Genomic DNA, 18281 nt, shown 5'->3' with positions numbered 1-18281 from the left:
TGAAGTCCATCTGGTCCATTGTGTCATTCAAAGCCCTTGTTTCCTTGTTGATCTTCTGCTTAGATGATCTGTCCATTGCAGTGAGTAGGGTGTTAAAGTCCCTTACTAGTATTGCATTATTATCAATGTGTTTCTTTAATTTTGTTATTAATTGGTTTATATAATTGGCTGCTTCCATGGTAGGGGCATAAATATTTAGAATTGTTAGATCTTCTTGTTGGATAGACCCTTTAATTATGATACAGTGTCCTTCCTCATCTCTTATTACAGTCTTTGGTTTAAAATCTAATTTGTCTGATATAAGGATTGCTACCCCAGCTTTCTTTTGATGTCCATTAGCATGGTAAATTGTTTTCCACCCCCCTCACTTTCAATCTGGAGGTGTCTTTGGGCCCAAAATGAGTCTCTTGCAGACAGCATATCGATGGGTCTTGCTTTTTTATCTAATCTGATACCTGTGTCTTTTGATTGGGGCATTTAACCCATTTACATTCAGAGTAACTACTGAAAGATATGAATTTAGTGCCCCTGTATTTCCTGGAAAGTCACTGTTTCTGTAAATTGTCTCTATTCCTTTCTGGTCTGTGTTACTTTTGGGCTGTCTTTTCTTTTAAAGGATCCCCTTTAATATTTCTTGCAGGGTTGGTTTAGTGATCACAAATTCTTTTAGTTTCTCTTTGTCCTGGAAGTTTTTTATCTCTCATTCTATTTTGAATGACATCCTTGCTTGATAAGGTATTCTTGGCTGTGTATTTTTCTTATTTAGCACCCTGAATATATCATGCCAGTCCTTTCTGGCCTGCCAGGTCTCTGTGGATAGGTCTGCTGCCAGTCTAATGTTTGTACCATTGTAGGTTATGGACCTCTTGTTCCAAGCTGCTTTAAGGATTTTCTCTTTGTCTCTGAGACTCCTAAGTTTTACCATTATATGTTGGTTGTTGACCTATTTTTATTGATTTTGAGGAGGGTTCTCTGTGCCTCCTGGACTTGGATGCCTGTTTCCTTCCCCAGGTTAGGGAAGTTCTCTGCTATAATTTGCTAGAGTATACCTTCTGCCCTTCTCTCTCTCTCCCCTTCCTCTTCTTCTGGGATCCCAATTATTCTAATATTGTCTTGCTTTATGCTATCACTTATGTTTTGAGTTCTCCCCTCATGATCCAGTAGTTGTTTATATATATATTTTTAATCTATTTAAATGTTATATTTGCCTCCCACGAATAAACCTTTATTTCACTCAAACTGAGCAATAAATCTTCCACACTGAAGTATCTTCCTTGCCCAATTAATCCAAAGGAAAAAAACTGAAATGATTAATAAAGAAAAATGTAGGGACTAACACACCCTTTTAATATGTTTTTAAATATTTTTAAGGTTTAAAAAGTGTTTAAAGTTTGTAATTCCTAGTAGGAAAACATTATCTGAATGAATACCCTAATGGCAAACCACTATAGAATGTTTCAGCTGCATTTGGGGCAGAGGGGTAGGGATTCTCTTCACAGCACCTCAGCTTTCTTCATGAGAAGGTCAGAGGTACACTGGTTTATATTATTGCGACATCCATTAGGTGATCGTTGCTTTTCCTTCAGCAAGGGCTTTATTTGTCAGAAGGGCATTATGCTTGACCTCCAAATTTGGCTGACAATTTACTGATGAGATTCATAACCTTTGAATTGCTCTGATATTTTGACATATTCGCTGGGTTCTGGGCCACATCCTGGAAGGCCACCATAACATCTGGATCCTGCATGGCTGCGAGAACCCCTGGATCACTAAGAATTTCATTGAGCCCAGGCATTCCTGCCATTCCAGGCATCCCCCCTGCCATTCCAGGCATTCCTCCAGGAAAATTACCAGGCATTCCCCCAGGAAAGCCACCTGGGAAAGAGCCATACTGAGCTCCTGATTGTCGTCTGGCTTCTTCCTCCCTCTGGGCTCTCTTATGTTCTTCCTGAGCCTTCTTAACCCTTTCTGTTCTTTCTTTGATCTCTCGCTCTTCACGTTTTCACTCATAACTTTCTCCGATGTTCAGCAATTTTCTGGGCCCCCTTCTTTCAGCATTGCACTAGCATCTTCATCGTAATCCAGTTTACAAGCAAGGGCAAGATCATATGCTGCTTCTTCCCAATGGCCCAGAACTCTGTGTGCTTTCCCTCGCCACTTATAAGGCTGAGCTGAATCAGGATTTATTTCAATGGCTCTGTCACAGTCTCAAATGGCAGCATTTGGTTTCTGTAATTTGATGAAGACACTGGCTCTCTTGGCATACAGAATGGCCAAGCAAGGATTCAGTTTGATGGCATCTGTGAACAAGTCAGTGGCTTTCTGTAGTTCACCATCATTTAGGGCATCAGTGGCAGCCACTTTTTATCATTTGCCTGATCCATCATTTCCTCAGTTATCTCTACATTTTCATCTCCCATTTCTTGAGGGGCATCAGTATCTGGTTCAATCACACCTTCATTGTCAATTTCTAGATCACTTTCCTCACTTGATGGTTCATCTGTCTTTATGTTTTCCTCCACCTTCTTACTGTTTTTTCTACCTTCGTATTGTCTTCTGATAGAGTTTTATGAGTGGCAGGTGGTATTTTACCCCCCATGCTCTCCACCCACTCCCACAGGAAGCACATTTCCTCGGTGTGCAGACGCTTGGATCCTGCTTACACATTTTCACGAAGGCCTGAAGCTCGCTCACTTGCGGGGGTCCATGGTCCAGAGGCGGTGGCAGGCGGCAGGCGAGGCTGAGGTTGCGGCCCGATTCCAGGCCCGGGTACTAGCTCAGTGTGATCGTGTGGAAGGGGGCCATTTATATTTCTTTTTCTCAGCTTTATTCTCCATCATTTGGTCTTCTGTATCATTAATTCTTTCTTCTGCCTCATTTATCCCAGCAGTTAGAGCCTCCATTTTTTTTTTTTAAATATTTTTATTATTATTTATTTGACAGAGAGAGACACAGCGAGAGAGGGAATACAAGCAGGTGGAATGGGAGAGGGAGAAGCAGGCTTCCCACAGAGCAGGGAGCCCGATGCGGGGCTCGATCCCAGGACCCTGGGATCATGACCTGAGCCGAAGGCAGATGCTTAACGACTGAGCCACCCAGGCGCCCCGAGCCTCCATTTTTTATTGCATCTCATTAATAGCCTTTGTGATTTCAACTTGATTAGATTTTAGTTCTTTTATTTCTCCAGAAAGGGCTTCTCCAGTGTCTTCTTTGCTTTTTTCAAGCCCAGCTACTATCTTTATAATTGTTATTTTGAACTTTAGTTCTGACATCTTACTTCTATCCATACTGATTAGGTCCCTGACAGTACTGCCTCTTGTTCTCTTTTTTAAGGTGAGTTTTTCCGTCTTGTCATTATTGCAGAAAGTGGTCGCTTTTCTATTTGTAGAGTTGCAGCAGTTCTTTTCTTAGTTCTCTGGTTGAGTTCACAGGTGTTCAGAATGATTTGGTAGCCATCTAGCTGAATTCCTGGGACCAGACAAAACTAAGGTCTACTACTCCTCTGCCATCTTGGATCTTCCTTCTGTATGTTGATTTTGTGTCTGCAACTTTACTGAATTTGTGTATCAGTGCTGGCAATTTTTTGGTGGAGTCTTCCAGGTTTTCTTCATAGTATATCATGTTGTCTGCAAATAGTGAAGGTTTGACTTCTTCCTTGCCAATTTGGATGCCTTGTATTTCTTGTTCCTGTCTGATTGCGAGGCTAGGACTTCCAGTACTGTGTTAAATAACAGTGGTGAGAGTGGACATCCCTGTCTTGTTCCTGACTGTAGAGAAAAAGCTCTCAGTTTTTCCCTATTGAGAATGATATTAGCTCTGGGCATTTTATATATGGCTTTTATGATGTTGAGATATGTTCCCTATATCCCTACTTTTTTGAGGGTTTTTATCAAGAATGGATGCTATACTTTGTCAAATGCTTTTTTTGCATCTATTGGAAGGATCATGTGGTTCTTACCCTTTCTTTTATTCATGTGGTGTATCATGTTGATTGATTTGTGAATATTGAATCACCCTTGCAGTCGAGAAATAAATCCCACTTGACTGTGGTGAATGATTCTTTTCATGAAGGGATTCGATTTGCTAGTATTTTGTTGAGAATTTTCATATTGATTTTCATCAGGGATATTAGTCTGTAATTCTCTTTTTTAGTGGAGTCTTTGGTTTTGGAATCAGGGTAATGCTGGCCTTGTAGAAAGAGTTTGGAAGTTTTCCTTCCATTTCTGTCTTTTGGAACATTTTGGAAGAATAGGTATTAACTCTTCTTTAAATGTCTGGTAGAATTCCCCTGGGAAGCCATCTGCTCCTGGAGTTTTGTTTGTTGGGAGACTTTTGTTTACTGATTCAATTTCTTTGCTGGCTATTGGTCTGTTCAAGTTTTCTGTTTCTTCCATTTTTAGTTTTGGTAGTTAATATGTTTCTAGGAATTTATGCATTTCTTCCAGATTGCCTAATTTGTTGGCATATAATTTTTCATAATATTCTCTTATAATTGTATTCCTGTGCTGTTGGTTGTTATCTCTCCCTTTTCATTCATGATTTTAACTATTTGGGACCTTTCTCTTTTCTTTTTGGTAAGACTGGCTAGGGGGTTATCAATTGTATTGATTCTTTCAGAGAACCAGCTCCTGATTTCATTGGTCTGTTCTACTGGTTTTTGTTTGTTTCTATATCTTTTATGTATGCTCTAATCTTTATTATTTCCCTTCTTCTCCTGGCTTTAGGCTTCATTTGTTCTTGTTCTTTTTTTTTTTTTTTTAAAGATTTTATTTATTTATTCATGACAGACAGAGAGAGAGAGAGGCAGAGGGATAAGCAGGCTCCCAAGGAGCAGGGAGCCCGATGTGGGACTTGAACCCAGGACCCTGAGATCATGACCTGAGCTGAAGGCAGACGCTTAACCATCTGAGCCACCCAGGTGCCCCATTTGTTCTTTTTCTAGCTCCTATAGATGTAAGGTTAGGTTGTGTATTTGAGATTTTTATTGCTTCTTGAGGAAGGACTGTATTGCTATATACTTTCCTTTTATGACTGCTTTTGCTGCCTCCCAAAGGTTTTGGACTCTCCTGTTTTCACTACTGTTTGTTTCCATCTATTTTTAAAGTTTCTTCTTTAATTTCCTCGTTGACCCATTCATTCTTAAAGAACATAGGATGTTCTTTAACCTCTGTGTATTTGTGGTCTTTCCACATTTTTTCTTGTCATTGACTTCAAGTTTCATAACATTGTGGTCAGAAAATGTGCACAGTATAATCTCAGTTTTTTTGTACTTGTTGAGGTCTGATTTGTGACCCAGTATGTAATATTCTGGAGAATGCCCCATGTGCACTCGAGAAGAATGTGTATTTTCCTGCTTTAGGATGAGATGTTTCGAATATGTCTGTTAAGTCCGTCTGGTCCAGTGTGTCATTCAATGCCATTGTTTCCTTGTTGATTTTCTGCTTAGATGATATAGCCATTGCTGTAAATGGGGTGTTAAAGTCCCCTTCTCTTTTTTTTAAATTTTATTTTATTATGTTCTGTTAGTCACCATACATTACATCATTAGTTTTTGATGTAGTGTTCCATGATTCCTTGTTTGCGTATAACACCCAGTGCTCCATGCAATACGTGCCCTCCTTAATACCCATCACCGGGCTAACCCATCCCCCCAGCCCCCTCTCCTCTAAAACCCTCAGTTTTTTTCTCAGAGTCCATAGTCTCATGGTTCGTCTCCCCTTCCGATCCCCCCCCCCTTCATTTTTCCCTCCCTACTTTCTTCTTTTTTTTTTTTTTTAACATATAATGAATTATTTGTATCAGGTACAGGTCTGTGATTCATCAGTCTTACACAATTCACAGCACTCACCATAACACATACCCTCCCCAATGTCCATCACCCAGCCACCCCATCCCTCCCACCCCCCACCACTCCAGCAACCCTCAGTTTGTTTCCTGAGATTAAGAATTCCTCATATCAGTGAGATCATGTGATACTTGTCTTTCTCTGATTGTAAAGTCCCCTACTATTATTGTGTTATTATCAATGAGTTCCTTTGTTTGTTATTAACTTCTTTATGTATTTGGGTCCTCCCAAGTTGGGCACATAAATATTTACAATAGTTAGATCTTCTTGTTGGATAGGACAGATCCCTTTATTATGATACAGTGCCCTTCTTCATCTCTTGTTACAGTCTTTGGTTTAATGTCTAGTTTGTCTGACATAAGTATGGCTACTCCGGCTTTCTTTTGGTGTCCGTTAGCTTGATAAATGCTTCTCCATTTATCCCCTCGCTTTCAATCTGCAGGTGTCTTTAGGTCTAAAATTAATCTTCTGTAGGCATCATATAGACTGATCCTGTTTTTTATCCATTTAAATGTGGAATGATTATTGATAGGTATGAATTTGGTGTATTGTATTACTTGTTAAGTAGTTGTTTCTAAAGATTTTCTCTGTTCCTTTCTAGTCTTTTTCACTTTAGTCTTTCTTTTAGTCTTTCTTGCCCACTCAGAGTCCCCTTTAATACTGCTTTTTTAAATTTTTATTCATTTTTGAGAGAGAGAGAGAGAGCGGGTGGGGGGGAAGGGTAGAGGCAGAGGGAGAAGCAGGTTCCCCGCTGAGCAGGGAGCCTGGTACGGGACTTGATCCCAGGACCCTGGGATCATGACTGAGCCGAAGGCAGATGCTTAACCTACTGAGCCCCACCCAGGTGCCCCCCTTTACTATTTCTTGTAGGGCTGGTTTAGTTTTGTTTGTCTGGGAAACTCTTTTTCTCTCCTTCTATTCTGAATGACAAGCCTTGCTGGCTAGAGTATTCTTGGCTGCATATTTTTCTCATTCAGTATATTGAATATATCCTGCCACTCTCTTCTGGCTTGCCAAGTTTCTGTGGAGAGATCTGCTGCTAACCTTATTTGTCTTTCTTTGTAAGTTAGGGATTTCTTTTCCCTTGCTGCTTTTAGGATTTTTTCCTTATCTCTGTATTTTGCAAATTTTACTACTATATGTCTTGGTGTTGGCCTGCTTTTGTTGATTTTGATGGTAGTTCTCTGTGCTTTCTGGATATGGATATGTGTTTCCTTCCCCAGATTAGGGAAGTTTTCAGCTATAATTTCCTCAGGTAAACCTTCTGCCCCTTTTCCCCTCTTTTCTTCTTCTGGGACTCCTATGATATGGATGTTATTACACTTTATGGAGTTGCTGATTTCCTTAAGTCTACATTTGTGATCCAATATTTTTCTTTCCCTCTTTTCATATTCATTATTTTCAGTAATTTTGTCTTCTATATCACTTATTCATTCCTCCCCTTCTTCCATTCTTGTGGTCATTACATTCAGTTGGTTTTGCATCTCACTTATAGCATTTTTTTTTTTTTTGGCCTGACTAGTTTTTAGGTCTTTTATTTCTGTGGTAAGGGACTCCCTAGTGTCTTCTATGCTTCTCTCAAGTCCAGCTAGTGTCCTTACGATTGTTGTTTTAAATTCTGGATCATGCATGTTATTTATATCTGTTTCAGTTAGATCCCTGGCCATGACCTTTTCTTTTTTGGGGATGAATTCCTCCATCTTGTCATTTTTGTGTAGGTCTTTGTCTTCTCTGTGTTAGGAAAGCCTGTTATGTTTCCTGCTCCTGAGAGTAATGGTTTTAGTAAGAAAAGGTCATAAACTGTCCAGGGCCTTGCGATTCAGAAAGTGTTTCTGGTATATGCTATGTGTACTCTGCTGCTGTGTTTTGGCTGCTCTTTTCCTCCAGTCAGTCCTCTGGAGAATTTCTCCTTGCCTGCAGTGGGGAGTGTTTGCACTTTGGCCAGAGTGTGGTCAGTTTTAACTAGGTGTGCTCTGGGCTGCTTGTTAAAAGAGACCTGATGCTCTTTCCATTAGAGCTGAAGCTTTGCAGCACTCTGTGGTCAGCAGACTTGGTGCATGTGGGGGGCTTTGGCTGGTCTTCTGGGTGAGGGGCCTGCTGCTCTGGTTCTCAGGTACACTTGGCCTAGTAAAGAAGCACATGCAGAGTGCAGGAGGCAGGGCTTAGTGTAAGCAGCCTGTGCCTCCACTGTTGGTGCAGTGCTGCTTACTGGTGTTAGTTTATACTGAGAGGCTGGGGAGGGAAATAATGCCAACCCTCTCCCTTGTCTCTGAAGAGGGGTTTGTGCCCACCACTGTCCAGGAAGCCCTCACAGAAGAGTGAACAGTCTCCCCTCATGTGTCCCAGGCCTCCCTCAGATCCCTGCCTTCACCCTGTCTGTGCCTCTTCGGGCTGTCTTCCTGTCCTGCAGCACAGTGCACCTGTGTTCTATCCCAGGGAGGCCAGCTGAGTTTTGAAACTCTCAACTGTAGAGGGACCTGGTATGTGGCATACCTGCACTCATGCTCTCGGGGAGGGTCTCACTCTTCTGGGGCTGGTGCTGGTTTGTCCCAGAAGGGCAGTCGCACCAAAGCGCCAGAGCTTGGAGTTTGGAGCAAAGTGCAGCAAAAAGCCAGTGTCCAGGTTAGCCACCCAGGTTAGCAGGTGTCTCTGCACCTATGCTGAGAGTCAGGGGAAGGTAATGGCATCTGTGGGCTCTTTTGTCCTTGGTGAGGCAATGCCACCTCGTCCAGATGTGCTCCAAGAAGGGGAACCGTCTCTTCCAGTGTATTCGCTTTCTCTCTCATGCCTCTCTCGGTGATCACCACTACTTCTCCTCTGCAACACCCACAATCCTTTTCTCCCCCAGATCTCGTCTCTGCACCTTCCACAGTGTGGCCTCTTCTCTCTGCCTAGTTGTGTAGTTTGCTCTTTTAGTCCTCAGATCAATTTCTTGGGTTTTCTGAATGATCCAGTAGTTATCTAGCCATGTTTGAGTGATGAGGCAAGCTTAGGATTTTTTTTTTCAAAATTGATATTATTGCAGCCAAAACAGTGGAATTAACTGTACATAATAAACTATTATATATATATATATATACACACACACACACACACACACACACACATATGTATGTATATACACACATCACACACACACACATTTTAAGTTATAGGGAATAAAGTTTATTTTGGCAGATAGTGTTAAACAAAATTAAAGTTGCATACATTAGTAACATAACATCCTTAATTTGGTATAAGTTTGACACATTTTCTTGTTTTCCTGTGTTCTGCTAAATCACCATAACTGATTTATAAAACTGATGTGTTGAAATTTAGCTTTACTGTTTTTGCTTATGCTCAGATTCCAAACAAACTTTTTGTAAGCTTCTTCTGTCTCTGGGTCCATCTCATCATCATCATCATCCAAGTATGGATCCTCCCTATGTTTTAGGTATATGGTGTAAGGTATATTTTATATCCTTTTATTTTGTGAGTTCCTTGATTGATACTTTATAGAAATATTAATTTTTACTGCTTTTGTGTTTCCTACGTTCATACTGTCATTTTTGGTCTTTCCTTTCCACTCAAAGAGTCCCCTTTAGTATTTCTTGCAGGGCTCCTTTAGTTTTTGTTTGTCTGGGAAACTCTCTCTCTCCTTCTATTTTGAATGAGAGCTTTGCTGGATAGATTATTCTGAGGTGCAGGTTTTTACCATTCAGCACTTCACTTTTTTTTTTTTTTTTAAATAATCTCTATACCCAATGTGGGACTCAAACTCATGACCCTGAGATCAAGAGTTGCATGCTCTACCTAGTGAGCCAGCCAGATGCCCCTCCCATTCAGCACTTTGAGTATATCATGCCACTCCTTTCTGGCTTGGAAAGTTCCTGCTGAAAAATCTGCCAATAGCCATATGGGGTTTCCCTTGTAGGTAACTATCTTCTTTTGTCTCACTGCTGTATTTATTTATTTAAAGATCTTATTTATTTATTAGAGAGAGAGAGCGCAAGTGAGAGAGAGAACACGAGCATGGGGGAGAGGGAGAAGCAGGCTCCTGCTGAGCAGGGAGCCTGATGTAGGACTCGATCTCAGGGCCCTGGGATCATGACTTGAGCCGAAGGCAGACACTTAACCAACTGAGTCACCCAGGCGCCCCACTGCTATTTTTAAAAAAAGATTTATATATTCATTTGAGAGAGAGAGAGAAGAGAGGGTATGCATGCATGTGCACTCAGGGAAAGGCAGAGGGAGAGAAAGAGGCAGAAAAGCAGACTCCATGCTGAGTGTGGAGCCTGATGTGGGGCTCTATCCCAGGACCCTGACATCATGACCTGAGCCAAAATCAAGAGTTGGATGCTTAACTGACTGAGCCACCCTGATGCCCCATGTCTCTCTGCTTTTAATATTTTTCATTATCACTATATTTTGCCATTTTCATTACAATATGTCTTGGTGTAGATCTGCTTTTGTTGATTTTGTTGGCGGTTCTCTGTGACTCCTGCATGTGCATATCTATTTCCTTTTCCAGGTTAGATAAGTTTTCAGCTATTATTTTTTAAAATAAATTCTCTGCCCCATTTTCTCTTTCTTCTTCTAGGACTCCTGTAATAACAAATGTACTATGTTTGATGGAGTCACTGAGTTCCCTAAGTCTATTCTCATTTTGCATAATTCTTTTGTCTCTCTTTTATTCAGCTTGATTACTTTTATTACTCTTTCTTCCAGGTCACCAATTCATTCCTCTGCTTCTTCCAGCCTGCTGTTTATTCTATCAAATATGTTTCTCATTTTGTTTATTGAGCCATTTATCTCTTCTATGTTATTCCTTATCTCTGTGTTAATAGTCTCACTAATGTCCTATACTCTTTTCTCAAGCCCAGGGAGTATCCTTATGATCGTTGCTTTAAATTCTCTATTAGGCATTATTACTGATCTCTTTTTCACTTAGATCCCTGGTGTGGTCTTGTTCTGTTCTTTCATTTGGGACAAATTCCTTTGTCTTCTCATTTTGTCTAAGTCTCTGTGCTTGTTTCTTTGTGTTAGGGAAGTCTGCTATGTCTCCTGTTCTTGAGAGTAATGGCTTTATGAAGAAGAGGTCCCTGCATTGTAATGTCACCTGTTCCCTAGGGCCTGGTGCTCTTGAGAGTATATCCATTGTGTGTTGCATGCACTCTGCTTTTGTGTCCTGGCTGCTTTATCGGGTCAGTTGTCTGCAGAGGCTCTCTTTGCCTCTTGTGGGCAGTCTTTGGTCCCTGGCCTGATTGTGGTGAGTTTCAAGTAGGTGTGCTCTGGTCTGCTTATGAAATGAGACCTGTTGGGGCTGTACCACTGCCACCAGAACTGAGGGTCCCAAAACTCCCACATTAGGAGATGAGGTGTGAGCATGGGTTTGGGCCAGTCTTCTGGGGGAAGGGCCTGCCGTGCTGGGACTGAGGCAGGTGTGACTGGGAGGGATGGCTCCACCAGTGCGTGGGGGTGCAGGGCTTGGTGTAAGTTAGGTGGCAAGTGTCTGTGCTGGTTCCTGCAGGTGGCCCTGTACTTATGCTAAGGGGCAGGATGGGAAATGGTGTCTGTGAGTTCTTTTCTTCCGGGAGGAGTCTCATCATGAACGCTGACTCTCTGTGATATGCTCTGAGATGAGGAACTAACCTCATCATGTGTGCCCCAGGTGCTCTTCAGATCACTGTTCCCAAGCTGTAAGTCTGCAGAGTGTTTGACCTGCCTTTGCTCTTACAGCAGCCCCAGTGTCCTCTGGAACTCTCTTAGAGCCAAGCATGCTGACCTTTAGAACTCCAGGCTTTAAGCCCGGCTGGTTGGAAGAACTCAGGAAATTTGGGCCCTCCTGCTTTCTAAGCCAATTGCTATGGGGATTCATTTTCCTGTTGCCCTCCACTGTGTGTTAGCTTGTCTCTAGTCCTTCTCTGCAACCATAGCTCCCTCCCCACTGCAGTGGCCACAATCAGTTTCTCCCAAACTGCGTCTCTGCACTTCCTGCCTTCTTCAATGTGGTCTCTACCTTTAGTTGTGGAGTTTGTTTTGTCAGTCTAAAGGTCGATTTCTAGCATACTTAAGATGACTTGATAGTTACCCAGTTGTATTCATGGAGCGAGGTAATCCTAGGGTCCTCCTACTCTGCCATCTTCCCCTGTCTCAAGAATCCAGTTCTTGGGGCGCCTGGGTGGCTTAGTCAGTTAAGCATCTGCCTTTGGCTCAGGCCATGATCCTGGGGTCCTGGGATCGAGTCCCGCTTAGGGCTCCTTGCTCAGTGGGGAGTCTGCTTCTCCCTCTCCCTCTGCTGCTCCCTCTGCTTGTGTGCTCACTCTCTCATGAGTGCGTTCTTTCTCTCTTGCTCTTTCTCTCTCTCTGTCAAATAAAGAAAATCTTAAAAAAAAAAAAAAAAGAATCCAGTTCCTTTATTAAGCTGGAAATACTTGTGCAAAGCTGTAAAAAATGCTGTTCTTCTCACTACTTGGGAGGGGGTGGGAATTAGCTGTTTTTCTTAAAGGTATGTTATCTATATTAAGATGTAATAGATTTTGAGTTTTTATTTTTAATGAATTAATAAATATTTTAGAGCATTAGTTTTCATATGATCTAGGAAATATCAGTAGATATATCCCATATAAACAAAAGCCCCTTGGGGACTCTTGATACTCTTCAAAAGTATAATGGAGTCTGAGGACAAAAATGTTTTAGAATCGAGTGTTAGAACCGCATACTGTGGTGCAAAATTTTGAGAAGGAGAGTATGTGATAAGGCATTTCATTGGATATTGAGTTAATGCCAGTTCTTTGAATTACAGTAGTATATTACATATTGACAAAATTAGTCACAAAGTATTTGGAAGTTATTTTGTGCTGTAGGACCTAAAATGTTGCATAAAAAGGAGAAGAAAAAAATGATCTCTGTTAGTCTTTAAATTAGCAAAAGCCACCACTTCCTCCAGACACTTTGCTGCCATCTAGTGGAACGTAGTAAATCCACAAATCTATTAGGACAATAGTGTGAATGATGCCCCATAGAATTCTGTAGTACACTGTTGGTTGTGGCAGCTTTGAATATCAACTGGAAGATTCCATGCGATTGGTTCTCAGCTGCCTCTCAGATCAAATTATGAGACCAAGAAGTTTGAGAACCATGGGCATGAGCAAAGGTACAGAGATGGGATTGAACACAGTGGGTTCACAGAGCAAAAATATAATCTGAGTAAAGCAAAAATTTGCATTAGTAGTAGTAGGAAATTAGGTTTTCAGGCAGAGTAGAATCACACCATTGGATATGTTGAGATCTGAGGTATAGGTAGTAGGGAGTCATTGAAGGTTCCAGAGCACTACCATGTAGAAATAGTTTAGGAAGCTCAGAGGAATAGTGGTTGCCAAGACGGATGGGGGGGCGGGGGTGGGGGGGGTAGATGAATGCTGGATGGATGGGTGGGCACGTGGATGGCCAGCTAGGAGCAGGATGGTTTTCAGAACAGGAAACCAGAAAAGAAGTTATCAAGTGTCTTGATACAGCCTCTCCTTGGTTGTAACTGATTGTCAGAGGGGACAGGAGAATAGGAATGACCTATCAGATAATAAACATTGAGTCTAGATTTTAGATTTGAAAAATAGAAGTCTCAGTGATAGCCTTTTGAGTTTTTTAATTTTCTAAGAGGAACACTGACACAACTGCTTTATTCATGAGAGAGAGGTGAGGTAAAGTCTGATTTTCAGATAACTGGCAAAGTTTAACACACCAAGATCATCCTTTAATTAAAGAAAAGTTTTACTCTGCTGCCCTCTTCTGGATATTAGGTAATTGCCTAAATAATTCTTAAACTGGTGGTCAATTAGTGTGGGAAGAATTGCCACTGAAACGCAGGAACTTAGCTGCAAAAGAAGGAAATCAAGGTAAAATGTAAAAAAAGAAATGATGGCAAACCAAAAACCGTACAAACTTAGAAGTATTTTACCAACTTTTATTTGAAAATTTCTAACCTATGGAAAAGTACAATGAAAAACCATCTAAGTTTCAGCAATTGTTAATATTTTGCAAGATTGCCTCCCTTTGTCTCTCTTTTTTTCCTTTCCATTTGAACAGCTTTACAAGAATAACATTTTTCTTTTTCTTTTCTTTTCTTTTTATTGTGTTAATCACCATACGTTACATCATTAGTTTTTGATGTAGTGTTCCATGATTCATTGTTTGCGTATAACACCCAGTGCTCCATGCAGAACGGGCCCTCTTTAATACCCATCACCAGGCTAACCCATCCCCCCACCCCCCTCCCCTCTAGAAGCCTCAGTTTGTTTTTCAGAGTCCATAGTCTCTCTTGATTCGTTCCCCCCCTCCGAATTCCCCCCCTTCATTTTTCCCTTCCTACTATCTTTTTTTTTTTTTTAACATATAATGTATTATTTATTTCAGAGGTACAGGTCTGTGATTCAAGCGCTCACCATAGCACATACCCTCCCCAATGTCCATCACCCAGCCACCCCATCCTTCCCACCCCCCACCACTCCAGCAACCCTCATTTGTTTCCTGAGATTAAGAATTCCTCATATCAGTTAGGTCATATGATACATGTCTAAGAATAACATTTTTCTATGTAATACCAATATCATATGCAATATCATGAATATATAGTCCATATTTAAATTTCTCTTATCTCAAAAATGACTTGTTTTTAAAATTGGATCAGAGTTCACGCATTGCATTTTGTCTATTTTAATCTGCTCTAATTTAGTCTACCTCTGCTTTTGTTTTTCATGACATAAAACATTTATTTATTTAGTTAGTTGGTAGGCTCCACACCCAGTGTGGAGCCCATCATGGGGCCTGAATTCCCGACCCTGAGATCAAGACCTGAGCTGATGTCAAGAGTTGGACACTTAACCAACTGAACCCCAGGTGCCCCAAGACATAAAACATTTATGAAGAGATCAGACCTGGTGTCTTGCATAAATGTTTTATATTCACCATTTTTCTGATTGTTCCTCATAATTCAACTTGGACACTTTTGGCAAAAGGTAGACTTTTAATTTTGATGATACAGATCCTTATAATATATATTATATATAATGTGTACTTACTGCATTGCATCAGGAGTCACATCATTTCGGTCTGTCCTGGTAACGCGATGCTACATGTGAGCACTTTTTAAAAGTGACAACAGACCTCGACTGGAAGATAATAGTTTCCCATTATATTTTTAAGTAATCTCTAGAGTGATGCTCTGTGGCCATGAGAGGGTCCTTTTTCCCAACCTGTCACTCAGTAGTTTCAGCATCAATGAGGATTTTTGCCTGAGTCCATTACTACACTAGAGTTCATGAAATGATGTGTTTCTAATTTGATCCCCCTTTCTGTATTTTTAGTTTTTTTAGGGTATTCTTTGGTAAAGAACAGTTTTCTTTTTCTCATTCTCTGCCCTGTCATAATCACTGTTGGCTCTTGGATCTTTTTTTTTTTTCCCCAGCATATTAACATCATTATCCTGTTTGATGATCAAATTGCCCCAAATTTGTTCTGTAGGAGCCCTGTTAAGCTGTATCCTTTTGACTTGCCCCATTAGGCTTATGTTTTAGGCTCACTTTCTATTTTATTGTTCCAGATCTGGAACTAGTTATTTATATAAGGAGCCCTGTTTCTTTTCATTTAAGGTGTCAGCCTTAGACGCCAAGCTTGAGAAGAGAGGTGTGCTCATTGTTACTAAAAACTATATTTTAAAAACCATGAGTTCGGGGTGCCTGGGTGGCTCAGGCGTTAAGCGTCTGCCTTCAGCTCAGGTCATGATCCCAGGGTCCTGGGATCAAGCTCCCCATTGGGCTCCCTGCTGCACAGGAAGCCTGCTCCTCCCTCTTTCGCTCCCCCTGCTTGTGTTCCTGTTCTCGCTGTCTCTCTCTCTGTGGTCGAATAAATAAATACAATCTTAAAAAAACAAAACCATGAGTTCATGGCCAATTGAAATTTAATAACATTTGATTTCCCCCTACCTTCTCCCATTCATATTTATATCTTCCTTCTCCCACAGTGAAAACCCTGTTTCTCAGTGGCATCAATATATTTACTTATTCACTCTGTCCTACAGTATGCAAAATGCTTTGAGAATTACGACACTGCTACCGAAACCAAATATTTATTTGCTTTCTTTAGTTCTTGAATATATCCCACTAAGAATATACAGTCAGAAAACTGTTCTCATCAGTCACTTAAGCTATAAATATTTTAGTTAAGTTAGAAATCAGCTATATTTTTTTAGTCAGTAATTTCTCCTTGCCATTTGGTTCAACAAACCAAGGTTGAGTCTGTTTCAGCCCCTGCACTAGTCAGTGAGGGCACAGAAATAAATAAGATACTCTTCCTACAGCTGCAAAACTCATAGTCTCTTACAGAAGAAATGTAATTAAAAGATTATAGCCCAGTGGGGGAAGGATGAAAAAGTTTAGTTATGGCTGCCAAAGCATTACAGGAGAGACTCATCTGACTCAGCATGGGTAGGGGTAACTTTCTAGAGGAACTAAGAGTAAGTCTTGAAGAATAAGTTGAAGTGAATCAAGTGAAGAGAGGGACAGAATGTCCTAGTAGAGGAGTGTGATGATAAAAGACACCATTCCCTGTGCTGGGAAATAGCAATGGCTGGGAAGTTGTCTTGGTCTTGAGAAGGTGATAGTCCAGGAGATGAGAGAGTTGAGCAGAAGTCAGACCATGAAAAGAACCTTGTAAGCCATCTAGACTACTTCCCTTCACTTCTACGTAAGTTTTTTTTTAAGATTTTATTTATTTGAGACAGAGAGAATGAGAGACAGAGAGCATGAGAGGGAGGAGGGTCAGAGGGAGAAGCAGACTCCCTGCCGAGCAGGGAGCCCGATGCGGGACTCGATCCCGGGACTCCAGGATCATGACCTGAGCCGAAGGCAGTCGCTTAACCAACTGAGCCACCCAGGCGCCCCATCTACGTAAGTTTTTTAAAATGAGATATAGCAGTGTATTAGTTTTATAAGTACAACATAACGATTTGATATATGTATACACTGCAAAATCACCACCACAATAAGTTAACATCTATCACCACACATAGTTAACAATTTTTTTCTTGTGCTGAGAGCTTTTAAGATCTACTCTCAGCAACTTTCAAATATACAATATAGTATTGTTAGCTGTAGTCACCATGTTGTACTCAATACTGTACATTCCTAGGACTTATAGCTGGAAGTTTGTACCTTTTAACCACCTTTACCCATTTTGCCCACCTATAATCCCCAACCCCTGGCAGCCACCAATCTGTTCTATGTATCTGTGAGTTTGTTTTTTAAGATGCTACATATTAGTGGATCATACCATCTTTGTTTTTCTCTGACTTATTTCACTTAACATAATGCCCTCGAGGTTCATTGATGTTGTTGCAAATGATAGGATTTCTTTCTTTTTCACAGCTGAATAACACATACACACACACACACACGCACACCACATCTTTATCCTTTCGTCTAATTGATGGACACTTGGGTGGTTTTTATGTGTTGGTTATTGAAAATAATGCTGCAGTGAACATGGGAATGCAGATACCTTTTTGAGATAATCATTTCATTTCTTTCGGATAAATACTCAGCGGTGGAATTACTGGATCATGTGGAAGTTCTGTTTTTAATTTTTTGAGGAAACTTCATATTCTTTTCCACAGTGGCTGCACCAATTTACATTCCCCTAGGTGATATCTCCTTGTGGTTTTAGATTTGCATTTCCTTCATGATTATTGATGTTGAGCACCTGTTCACGTATCTCTTGGCCATTTGTATGTCTTCTTTGGAAAAACTATTCAGGTCCTCTGTGCATCTTTTAATTAGATTGGCTTTTGCTATTGAGTTGTGAGTTCTTAACATATTTTGTATTAACCCCTTATGAGATACATGACTTGCAAAGATTTTCTCCCATTTAGTAGGTTGCCTTTTCATTTTGTTGTTTCTTTTGCTGTATAGAAGTTTTTAGTTTCATGTTCCACTTACTAACTTTTGCTTTTGTTGCTTCCGCTCTGGTGTTCTATCCAAAAAATTGTTGCCAAGACCATCATCAAGAGTTTTTATCCCTGTGTTTTTTTTCTAGGAGTTTTACATTTTCAAGTCTTATATTTAAGTCTTTAATCCATTTTGAGGTAATTTTTATGAGTGATGTAAGATCAGTGTTTGGTTTCATTATCCTGAAAATTGTTACCCAGGTTTTTCTAGCACCATTTTGAAAAGAGTTTTTTTTTTCCCTTACTGAATATTCTTGACTCCCTTGTCAAATATTAGTTGGCTGTATATGTGAGGGTGTATGCCTAGGCTCTTAATTTAGTTCCATTTGTCATTGTATCTATTTTGATGCCAGTACCATACCATTTTGATTACTATATATATTTGCATTTCCCTGATGATTAATGATTTTGAGCATCTTTTCATGTGTGTTGGCTATCTGTAGATGTTATTTGGAAAAA

At 40.5% G+C, this 18281-nt stretch overlaps 1 pseudogene; it reads right to left on the bottom strand.

The window, feature by feature from the left end:
• Positions 1-1597: 1597 nt before the first annotated feature.
• LOC118017124 lies at positions 1598-11603 on the bottom strand (annotated as a pseudogene).
• Positions 11604-18281: the final 6678 nt, after the last annotated feature.

The sequence above is a fragment of the Mirounga leonina genome, unplaced genomic scaffold, assembly GCF_011800145.1.
Source record: "Mirounga leonina isolate KUSES-001 unplaced genomic scaffold, KU_Mleo_1.0 Mir_168, whole genome shotgun sequence".
Lineage (NCBI taxonomy): Eukaryota > Metazoa > Chordata > Mammalia > Carnivora > Phocidae > Mirounga > Mirounga leonina.
Note: the sequence above shows the minus strand (reverse complement) of the source record. Positions and strands in the feature narration are given on the sequence as shown.